This window comes from Branchiostoma belcheri, unplaced genomic scaffold (assembly GCF_001625305.1).
Source record: "Branchiostoma belcheri isolate BF01 breed outbred unplaced genomic scaffold, Haploidv18h27 scaffold67, whole genome shotgun sequence".
Classification (NCBI taxonomy): domain Eukaryota; kingdom Metazoa; phylum Chordata; class Leptocardii; order Amphioxiformes; family Branchiostomatidae; genus Branchiostoma; species Branchiostoma belcheri.
In genome coordinates this window covers 1,251,001-1,262,299 of record NW_017804320.1, presented here as the reverse complement: position 1 = coordinate 1,262,299, position 11,299 = coordinate 1,251,001, and the positions used below count along the sequence as shown (strand labels likewise).

Here is an 11,299-nt window from a genome sequence, read left to right as displayed (position 1 = left end):
CCCCCCTTGCAGGCCCTCTTAAAACTGCAGCTGTTTCATTCAAACTATGATATCTGAATGTTCCCGATGCTTTAATACATCCTCATCTTGTGTTTGCAGACATCTGTGTTTACGGATCTGAGTTCTACGAGATCGGTGAGGTCAAGACCATCGGCTGCGAGATCTGGTAAGTCAAACTGATCGTGTGCTGTTTATTTGAAGGAGCCATCTAGACCCATGTTTCATATATTCTCTTTTTGATTAAGTTTATCAAAAGCATCCTGAGAAATGTTTTGAGATTGTTTTCGTCTTGTTTTCTCACCAAAGCACCTGCAAGCCCCAGGGTGGCTGGACCTGCGAGAGGAAGCCCGAGTGCGAGAGCAAGCGTAAGTGTCAGATTCATGATTTACAAATTTGTCCAGTCAACCTATTTATTTATTTCTTCCTCAAACATACATTGACAGGGAAATACACACATATGCATGTCTATATACCCTGAATTACGTAGGTTTGTTACAAAACATTGTGCTAACTATATGTGCTGAGTATCACATGTGCATGAGACTGACAAAGATGCATAATATAATAACAAACACTAAACAAAGATCCGAGCTCACAGGCTGATGGTTGGGATAGAAAATAGAGTTATTGTAGAGTCTAACTGCAGTGTGCAGGAATGACTGTTTCAGTCGTTCAGTTCTGGCCTTGGGAAGAGTGAACGCATTAAAGTTTGCAAAAGAAAACAATATTTTAGTTACCCTGGGTGCCGGACTGTTGCCAGGAATAGTATAAAGGCTCATTGGCTCCTAAATCTTTACCATACACACCCTCTCATGATCAGATAGAACTCTCGAGAGATACGTTAGACCCCCAGATGCTAACTCTGGTATCGGGGCTTGTAGCTTCCCTCAGCCGAAGGGAGTATTGTGTCGAGCCGGGGTCAGGCTAATTTTAGTAGACTGAAGAGACTTTTCTTCCCAACGAATCAAAACGTTACCCGGATCAGGTTTTTCATGTGTATCTCTTGTTATGTCCACATCACAGCCGAGGTCTGCACCGTCCGCGGCAAGATCTACCAGCAGGGTCAGACCATCAAGAAGGGATGCAACACCTGGTACGATAAGATCCCACTGTTACTATTATACATATGGTGATTGCCAAAATAGTAACCTGATATCCGTTGGAATACCATGCATATGTATGGTTAGAAATATCAAGGACATTCTTGGAAATATGTTTTAAATGGTGATTGCCAAAATAGTAACCTGATATCCGTTGGAATACCATGCATATGTATGGTTAGAAATATCAAGGACATTCTTGGAAATATATTTTAAAATGGTGATTGCCAAAACAGTAACCTGATATCCGTTGGAATACCATGCATACGTATGGTTAGAAATATCAAGGACATTCTTGGAAATATGTTTTAAGATATGGTATTATCATATACGTAACACTCTCTGTCGCTTTCATGCGGTAACCATAATTGCACTGGCTACCTATTATCCCCTGGAATATCATGCATGCGCATGGTTAGAAACATGCCTTTAGAAAAACGTGATCTATCTAAGACCCATCTGAAGTACTTTATGTAGTCATTGAAAACTGACATATCTCTTATTACATCTAAAGGTGGAAGTTCTTCGACAACTTCAGTTTTTTACTGACTATATAAAGTAAAATGATGATGGTGATCTTTCTCTTCTTCAGCATCTGCGTGGATGGCCAGTTCAGCTGCACCAAGATGATCTGCCCTCCCACCTACAAGCCCACCGAACAGGAGGTCTGCTACGACCGTCACGGCAACGAGTTCCGCGACGGCGAGACCTTCAAGAAGGAGTGCAACGTCTGGTGAGCACTTAGAATTCCATCTCTATCATTCAAACTTTTATTCATGGTTTAGGAGGTCAAGACACTCGTAAGCAGATTGTCGAAGCATTTGATTCAGAAAGTTTGAGCGAATGGAACTCTGTGTTCTGCATATGATAAATGTCGAGGATAGTTGTTTAGTATTGATACTTACCTTTGACTTGAGTCAAAAGTGTTGAGCAGAAAAACGCTTATGATATTGTGAAAGATACATAGAAGCAAAATTTAAACACAGAAATGTTCCATCGTTCAACAAATGATCCAAACTTTTCCCCGAAACCTGAAGTGTCTTGACCCACGGCAATTGTTTACTTACATTTGACTTGAATCAAAATTGTTGAGCAAAAAAATGATTGTGATATTGTGAAAGATGCATTGAAGCAAAAGTTTTAAAAAATTCCAACGCTCAGCAACTGATTGATAACTTTTTTCTTTCCCCGAAACATGAAGTGTGTGCACCTACGGGAAGTGGGACTGCACCCGCCAGACCTGCACCCCGCAGCCCCGCCGCCCCAAGACCTGCACCTGGGGCCGTAAGACCTACCGCCACACCGAGACCGTTCAGCAGGGGTGCAACACTTGGTAAGCCGGACAAAACTTATGTGGAATACCCGTGTAGTATTCTCGACCCTTTTTATGCCAACATTTAACACATTTTGACGCAAGCAACGCAGAGAATGTAAAAATACTTTACTTTCACCTGAGTTAAGCGAGGAAAGTCGTGTAAAGTGCCTTTTCAAAGGTCACAAGATCGGTGATCAGAATTCGAAATCGAGACTTCTTGGTTCGAACCGAGTACTCTGTCGTTCTCCACACGGTCCCATCTTTCCTTTCCTTGATTTGATTTGTTGAACTTGCAACAGTGCAATACACGCGGAACAGAGGCAGCTGTTGTTGGTGTTGTGTCCCGCACATAGAAACGAATACTGGACAGACAATACTCATTTTAACTTGAGCATAGTGGGGAAAGTCGTGTAAAGTGCCTTTCCCAAGGGCACAAGATCGGTGGCATGTCCGGACTCGAACCCGGAACCTCTTGATTCCGAGTCGCGCAGGCTGCTGTTGCGCCACACGACCCATCCTTTCCTTCTTGTGTTCTTAAAAAATACTTGAATTGCTTGCAATATCACCGTACATCAGTTCATGCAGATACGCAATAACCATAACACCATATCTTGCATTCAAAATAAATGTACATGGTTAGTTATCAGAGTATCTTTTGATTCTTTCAGCATCTGTACCAACGGCAACTGGTCTTGCACCCGCAAGTACTGCGACCCTGAGCTGCCGTACCCTACCCACACCACCTGCTACAACCGCACCACCAAGACCTCCTACCGCATCGGGGATATCTTCACCCAGGACTGCAACATCTGGTAACATATATCAATTCTTGTAATTTCCAACAAATGATACGCCAAAAAAAACAGCTATTCAAGCAACTGGATATGATTTTGGACTACCTTTCGTCAGTGTCACTGAATCGTCTGATCGTTTCCAAAATCATACCAAGTAGCTTGAGTTCTGGGTGTATCATTGCAATCCAACAAAGGGCTGCTTCGGCAGAACCTGTTTGATCATAATACGTTGACATTTTGTTTATTTCTATAGACGAATTGTTTTCTGAACAATGTATTTTCTACCATTCCAGCACCTGCAACGCTGGAATCATCCAATGCTCCACCACCCCTTGCCGTCCCGTCGGTAAGACATTTATTATTTTATAACCATAAGCCTATAACATTTCCAGATGTACATACTTTTAAATGAATGTTGCTGTTCACAAACATCAGTAAGAACAGGTTTTGATACTAGAAGATTTGAGAGTTTGTACAATATAGAAGGTACTATTGAAGTGGATGGCAGAATAGCACCAAGGACAGTACCTTATTTATTCCAACATTTAACACAAGATTGGTGACGGCTCACTCAGATTTTTCCAACTTATCTTATGCCGCCAACACAAGGAAGACGTAGGCAATACTCATGTTCACCTGAAGTAAGCGAGGAAAGTCGTGTGCCTTTCCGAAAGGGCACAAGATCGGTGGCATGATAGGTTTTGAACTCGGGACCTCTTGGTTCCGACCAGAACGCTCTACCATTCTGCAACACGACCCCACATGACAGAACAATATCTAAACCGTCAACACTTCTTGTTCCAGGCCCCTGCACCCAGGAGCTGACCAAGTTCCAGACCGGCAGCCGCCAGCTGAAGGGAACCTTCCCGCCCAAGTGCCAGCCCAACGGCTACTACCAGCCCGAGCAGTGCCACCAGGACCTCGGTATCTGCTACTGCGTCACCCCCACCGGACAGCGCATCAAGGGTACCACAATTTATCATTCATTTTTTCGGCTTGCAACAGCAAGGATTTGCACAACATGTCATAGACTAGTGTAAAGGGCTAACTCTGAGAGGAAATGAGATCGTATTACTCATACACACTGTAAGGTACGGGGTTAAAATATAGTCCGTATATTCCAGCATATCCTCATTGCTTTGCCTAGTTTGGTTTGTCATGTTTTACATTCCATAAGAAAGTTATAGATGTACAGTATCTATGAAAGATAGGTAAACTGACATGACGATTTCCAATGCATTGGTATAGAAAAGTAACAGTCGGACGGTTACACATACATGTATCGTTACGCGCACATATTGTGACAACATTTGGGTAATCAGGACCAGGCCGAAGAGGTCAAACGTCAAGAAGCTACTAGTAAGTTGGCTACCGAGTTGGCTTGACTGTGACTTCGAGAGGTTCCTACTGGCCTCTACCAGGCTTCGGGCAGCGACTGAAAAGAGTAGAAATTGGGTGAATAGGCAGATGATATGCCAGGGAAGTTGTTCCGAGCTAAGGAAACAGTTTGCCACTCTTAACACAGACTAACTCCCCCGGCATGTCTGCTTCCAGCCGCTTCCCAAAGCCTGGTAGAGGCGTTCATTCATGAATCTAACTTTACTTTTCTTCTCTTCAGATACCCTGACCTTCGGCCGCCCCGACTGCAGCCAGTACATGACCACCACTGAGTCCACCCCCTTCACTGAGACCACTACCGAGTACACTCCCTTCACCGAGACCACCACCCAGTACACCCCTGAGACTACCACCCAGTTCACCGAGCCCACCACCGAGGGTCGGTCTAACTTCTCTTGTCCTCTTTCCCTTGTGCCTTCTTTGAATTACTTTAATTTGTCTATCAAGGTAGGAAACAAGGCTGGCTGAGAAAAATTTCAAAATAAATTTTGTAAAAAATTTCAAAATAAATTTTGTAAAAAATTTCAAAATAAATTTTTCAAAAAATTTCAAAAAAAATTTTCAAACAATTTCAAAATAAATTTTTCAAACAATTTCAAAATAAATTTTTCAAAAAATTTCAAAATAAATTTTTCTAAAAATTTCAAAAGAAATTTTTCTAAAAATTTCAAAATAAATTTTTCTAAAAATTTCATAAGAAATTTTTCTAAAAATTTCAAAATAAATTTTTCTAAAAATTTCAAATTAATTTTTTCTAAAAACAAAAAAAAAGGTACAATGGTATATGATTCAGTCTTTCAATAGTTTCATGTTAAGCTCCCTTGGTCCGAGGATTATCAAAGCTGTCCTATTCATTTTATACAACGTTTACTTAGTCTTCCATGTTGATTTTGAAACAACTCTGAAAAGTTTCTCAAAGTATCATTAAATAATATCTATCTACCTAGCATCATTATGATTATATCATTCCCTTAATTTTCTCCTGCAATATCTTTTACCTACAATATCTTTTTTTTCAGAATATATTAAAGTTACCCGGCCAAAGAACTTTTTTGCCTCTTTGCTTTATCTGTCTGGGCGTTAGCTTCTCAAATGGAAAAAAATATACTATAAGATTAAGTCAGTTCTATTTTTTCCCACCCCAGGTGTGACCACCGTTCCTCCCTGCCTGAAGCTTCTTCAGACCAGGAAGTTCTTCCCCGGTGGCTTCGTGCCAACGTGCCAGGCTGACGGGACCTACCACCCCACCCAGTGCCACGCTAACGGCTACTGCTTCTGTGTGGACCAGGACGGTTACATGATCAAGGGCACCGAGCAGCACGTCAGCCAGGGCTTCCCTGACTGTACTCCCTTCTACGGTGAGTTCATAGTCAACCAAATAGAGAGACTCTTTTTACACTGAACCAAGTCTTTTATTCAGCTGACGTTTTGGTGACCGTCTGTCACCTTCCTCAGGGCAATTCTGACTGGTTTACATTGAACAGCACATGTGTTGCTGCTATAGATAAAAAAGAACATTTAACAAAACATAAAAGAAAAACAAATTCATTGCAAGAGAAGATTACGAGTTTTGATGAAATTCAACAATTAGCTTTAATTTTCTGATGGCTCTTTTGGTTCCTTGTTTGAGAATCATGAGAATTGGAATAAAGTTTTGTATACACACAAAAAAACCGTTACTCAAGCAACTGGAATTATTATGATTTTGGAAATGGTCAGACGTTTCAGGTAGCATCCACTACCTTTCGTCAGTGTCACTGCAGAGATTTTGGCATATCTTATTACCTAGATGTGTAACCTTCACTGATATAAAATATATCAAACAATGTAACATGTGCAAGACGAACAATAAACCAGTATTATTATTATTATTGTTAGACCTTAGAACAAGTACTATAAGTTGACACCTCTCCTATTGATTTTGAACTTACTTTATCATTTTGTAATGATCATTTTGTACAAGTTTTGTTATTTATGTTTCATATGTTCTATGTTTCATTTTATTGACCCCAGGAAGAATAGTGCTTTTAAGCACTAATGGGGATCGAAATAAACAAACAAACAAACAAACAAACAAACTCATCTATTGTCTTCTACGTAGGTTAATTTTGTTGCACCCATGTATCGGTATGTCTACATGTGTCTGTATGTCTACATGTAGTTTTAGACCTTACGAAAGTCTGTAGTTTTGTTGTGTCAATAAAGTTCTTCTTATTTATAAAGTTGTCTATGTTTTACAGAGACCACCACCCCAGTGACTCCCTACACCACCGAGTACACCACCACCGAGACCCCCACCCCCATCTGCCACCAGCTGCGCAGCCGCAGCCAGGCCTGGAAGCCCACCTGCGAGAGGGACGGCACCTTCAAGCCCCTGCAGTGCGACAGGACCACCCGCTACTGCTACTGCGTCACCCCCGTCGAGGGCACCATCATTCCCTCCACTCTGGTGCGTTCCTGGGAGGAGAAGCCTGTCTGTGAGGAGTACACCACCGGTAGGTAGCTACTGCAGCCTCCGTTAGTCCGTAGGCTTATAGAACTGGGGGTTTGTTGGTCTTCGGCTGTTTTCTGATAGGGGTAGTTCAACCAGGCCGGCTATGTTGTCTATATGCAATCAGAAAATAGCACATCAAAAATTCCCAAAGACCTTGGAGACCCCCAAAACCCCCAGTTTTTGGCATGCTATGGGGGCTTATAGGTAGCAGTCTTCAAAATAGTGTAAAATAGTTACTGTCAAAGCAGAGGTAATGGTGAGGGAGATCGTTACCTTTTGACATATTCTCCCTTTTTTCGGTAGGGGTAGTGACAGAAAAATGCGACAAATAATGTTGTAGAAAGGTAACAATTGTCAGAGTAAAGAGACTCTTTTACACTGAACCAAGTCTTTTATTCAGCTGACGTTTCGGCGACAGTCTGTCACCTTCCTCAGGGCAATTTTGACTGGTTCACATCGCACTGCAACACAGGTGTCGCTGCTGTAGATGCATTCCCTAATATTTTCATATCTACACAAATAAAAAGAGTCTCTTTCCTCATCAATGACTTACCCTGATGAGACTATACATGGATAGGAGTATTGAAAATAGTTTAAAGCATTGAATAGATAAAATGACACCTGTGCTGTGCAATGTGCACCAGTCAGAATTGCTCTGAGGAAGGTAACAGACGGTCACCAAAACGTCGGCTGAAGAAACCTCCTGGTTGTGTATAAAGAGTCTCTTTATTCTTTTAATTAGTAAAGCTCCTCAATTCATAGCAATTTTTTTAACACGAGCCAATATTTCGATAACCATCTGTCATCTTCATCAGGGCTAATATGACTGTTTTACTGTGCACTGGAGACACATGTAGGTGCTACATGGTTCATGACAGACGGTCATAAGAACGTTGGCTCGTGTTAAACAAATGGTTGTGAATAAAAGAACTTTACTATTCAATCACTCACCAACCTGACTAGCTCTAACATTAAAAGTGTTGTTCTTCATATTTCATTTTTTATAAACTTTAAGATAGTTTTTATGTTGAAAACGAAATACACTTTCTACTTGACTGTACATTATATTAACTATTCAATATTTTACATTTAGACAATATATGCAAGAAAATGTCAAAGCAGGACACATTTAAACACTTGATGTCATGCAAGAACGAATGTATAGCAGACAAACTATGTAATTATGTTTCAAAAAGAGAGAAGAAAGGGCAACTAACAATAGATGATAGGTAGTATATAGTATTGTTATAATGTATAAATTCCTAGCAATTAGCATTAGAATATAGCATACCAGTATGCAATACTCATGTTTTGCATACTGCATGTCCTCTTGTGCATTTAGCCCATCTGGGCAAGAACATTCATATCAATAAAGATTCATATCAATATCAATATCATACCATGAACTTTATTGGCCATGTTGTTTCCTCAGTCACCCCCACCCCCACCACTACTGAGTACCCCGAGTACCAGGTTCCTCCGTGCCTGAAGCTTCTCCAGGTTGTGAAGGACCAGCCCCGCCCCTACACCCCCACCTGCCTGGCTGATGGCACCTTCGCCCCCCTGCAGTGTGACCAGACCACCCAGTACTGCCACTGTGTCGACCCCCGCGGCTTCCAGATCAGGGGAACCGTCAGGCACTTCAGGCAGGGCACCCCTGACTGCACCTACTACAGTACGTCACTCAGGGTTTTTAAGCACGTCGGCAGAACATACTGCACCTGCGCAAAACCTGTAATATATTGTACATAGCACTTCGGCAGAACGTCTCATATAAGGTTTTATTTGCCCATATAAGGTTAGCATTCCAACAGTAGTTTTTTAATGTTACGTCGGAAAAGATATCGTCTGCAACAGGCAAAATTTTGATGCAACATTGACCAAAAATCCAACAAAAACCATGAAAATCCAGGGTTCTGCGCAGGCGCAGTACATTCTGCCGATGTGCTGGGTTTTTATTGACTCAAGCTTTATTTGTTAGCCTAGTACCAGGCTTCGGGAAGTGGTTGGAAAGAGTAGACTTCAGACAGGGCACCCTGACTGCACCCCCTACAGTACGTCACTCAGGGTTTTTATTGAATCAAGCTAAATTTGTTAGCCTATTACCTGGCTTCGGGAAGCAGCTGGAAAGAGTACTAGACATTGGCCAAATAGACAATATGCCAGGTAGCCCAAGTAAATCGCTTTACAGGTGGGGGGTCCACTAAAGCCGCGGATGGCAGAGTTTGCGTTACACAAACTAATGCCAGGGGAGTCCAAGCAGCAAGATGAACTCTAAGAGCATGAACCAACTCTCCTGGCATGTCATCTGTCTGTCTATTTGGCCAATTTCTACTCATTCCAGCCGCTTCCCAAAGCCTGGTAGAGGCTATGAATTTGTACCATCCAGATGTGGGTTGACGCTTTATAAGTTAAGGTCATATATACATGTTTAAAAATGGTTATGTTTTGAGTGCTATTAATTTACCTTTGTACGTGTGTTTACTTCCTTACTCAAGGTTGAAGCTTAAAGTAGAGGCCTAGATTTTAGTGAAATGTCCGAACTAACTTGTACTGTTTTTTTCTATTGCTACAGCCACAACCACCCCCACCCCCTGTGAGGGTGAGGAATGCACCACCCCCACCCCCTGTGAGGGTGAGGAATGCACTACCCCTCAGACCACCACTGAATACACTGCCACTACCACCGAGTACACCCCAACCACTCCCTGTAGGTATCACATTTGGATTCTCCAATGGTCATCAACAGTTAATAATTGTATTATTGTATTACAGTACTCCCATTTTTTTATCTCGATTACGCTTTATGGTAATTCCAAGTAGCTACAACGCATTACATGGAATTAAAATGGCGAATACGCTCTACGCAAAATGAGCCAATTACAGTCTACGTTGAATTAGAGCGGTCCGTCTACACTGTGCGTAGAATTAAAACGGCCGATTACGCTCTACGCAAAAGGGCATGCGGGCCCCCCTGAGGTAGAGTAGGGGCATCCTCACTAGGTAGCTTTAAACAAATGTTTAGAGTTAGTTGTTCAAAGGGTAGGTGTAACAAGTCGTTTGGGGTAAGGTAGCCAGCTACTGCCACGCCTCATGCCTGCAAAGCTGGTGTGCTGACGGCAAAGGGCAGTTGTACTGGCTATACAGATACAGATACAGAAGCTAGTGTGTTATATCGAAGGGCAGTTATACCGGTTATACAGATACTAGACTAAGTACGAAAGCCAAATTGTGTTACGCTGAGGGGCGGTACGTTATAGCTATACAGGTATTCATTCATTTGAGATTCAGACAATTTCATCAATCCTGTCTTTTTTTTTACTGTCAGTCCCCAAGTGCTGGGAGATGAAGGAGTACAGCCGTGGCAGGTTCACTCCCAAGTGCACGGAGGAGGGAACCTTCGAGCCCATGCAGTGCCAGGATGATGTGTGCTACTGTGTGCACCCCACCACTGGTGTCCTGTACAGGGAGACTGTGTTCCGCCCCTACGAGCAGAGGACTGTGCCTGACTGTGACAGCTACTGGACTAGTAAGTAGACAGTAGTACACTCACTCACTTACATGTAGTTACTTACTCGCTATCTGGTTTAGGAGGGCCTGCAAGGGGGGTCCCGACAACGCTCTACGCTGAATTCGGAAACCTCTCAATTACGCTTTACAATAAATTCCTAGTGGCTAAAACGCATTACGTAGAATTAAAACGGCGAATACGCTCTACGCAAAATGCGAAGAGCGGTCCATCTACATTTGTACGCTCTACGTAGAATTAAAATGGCCAATTAAGCTCTACGGAAAAGGGCTTGCGGGCCCCCATTAGTACACACTCACTTAGTAATACTCATCATCCGCTTTAGCATCTATTGTTTTCCATCTTCTGAGTTAGACATGATCGCACACCAATGCGGAGGCTTGATAGCAGCCTGCCATTAAATGCCTCTATCCTGTGGGTTGATGCGTTGTAAGTTAAGGTCATGTACACATGTAGAAAAAGGTTACGTTTGGGGTGATATTGATTTACATGACTGTGTGCGTGTGTTTACTGCCTTACTTAAGGATGAATCTTAAGCATAGGATCAGTTTTTTAGTGAAACTTCCAAGCTAACTTGCATTTTTTTCTATTTCTACAGCCACCCCCACCCCCTGTGAGGATGAGGAATGCACCACCCCCTACCCTACCCCCACCCCTACCCCCTGCGAG

The 11,299-nt window shown here is 42.4% G+C and overlaps 1 pseudogene across 1 annotated transcript in view; it reads left to right on the top strand.

Moving 5' to 3' along the window:
* Positions 1 to 11,299, top strand: part of LOC109483937 — a 42,175-nt pseudogene that overhangs the window by 9,713 nt on the left and 21,163 nt on the right. Inside the window, exons 10-24 of the transcript XR_002141047.1 lie at positions 100 to 166; positions 307 to 365; positions 1,024 to 1,093; positions 1,693 to 1,833; positions 2,302 to 2,433; positions 3,084 to 3,227; positions 3,503 to 3,555; positions 4,014 to 4,175; positions 4,828 to 4,986; positions 5,753 to 5,965; positions 6,848 to 7,102; positions 8,534 to 8,776; positions 9,677 to 9,811; positions 10,430 to 10,630; positions 11,229 to 11,299. The exon at positions 11,229 to 11,299 is cut by the window's right edge and continues 411 nt beyond it. The product of XR_002141047.1 is annotated as a kielin/chordin-like protein (transcript). The remainder of the gene's footprint in view (positions 1 to 99; positions 167 to 306; positions 366 to 1,023; positions 1,094 to 1,692; positions 1,834 to 2,301; positions 2,434 to 3,083; positions 3,228 to 3,502; positions 3,556 to 4,013; positions 4,176 to 4,827; positions 4,987 to 5,752; positions 5,966 to 6,847; positions 7,103 to 8,533; positions 8,777 to 9,676; positions 9,812 to 10,429; positions 10,631 to 11,228) is intronic.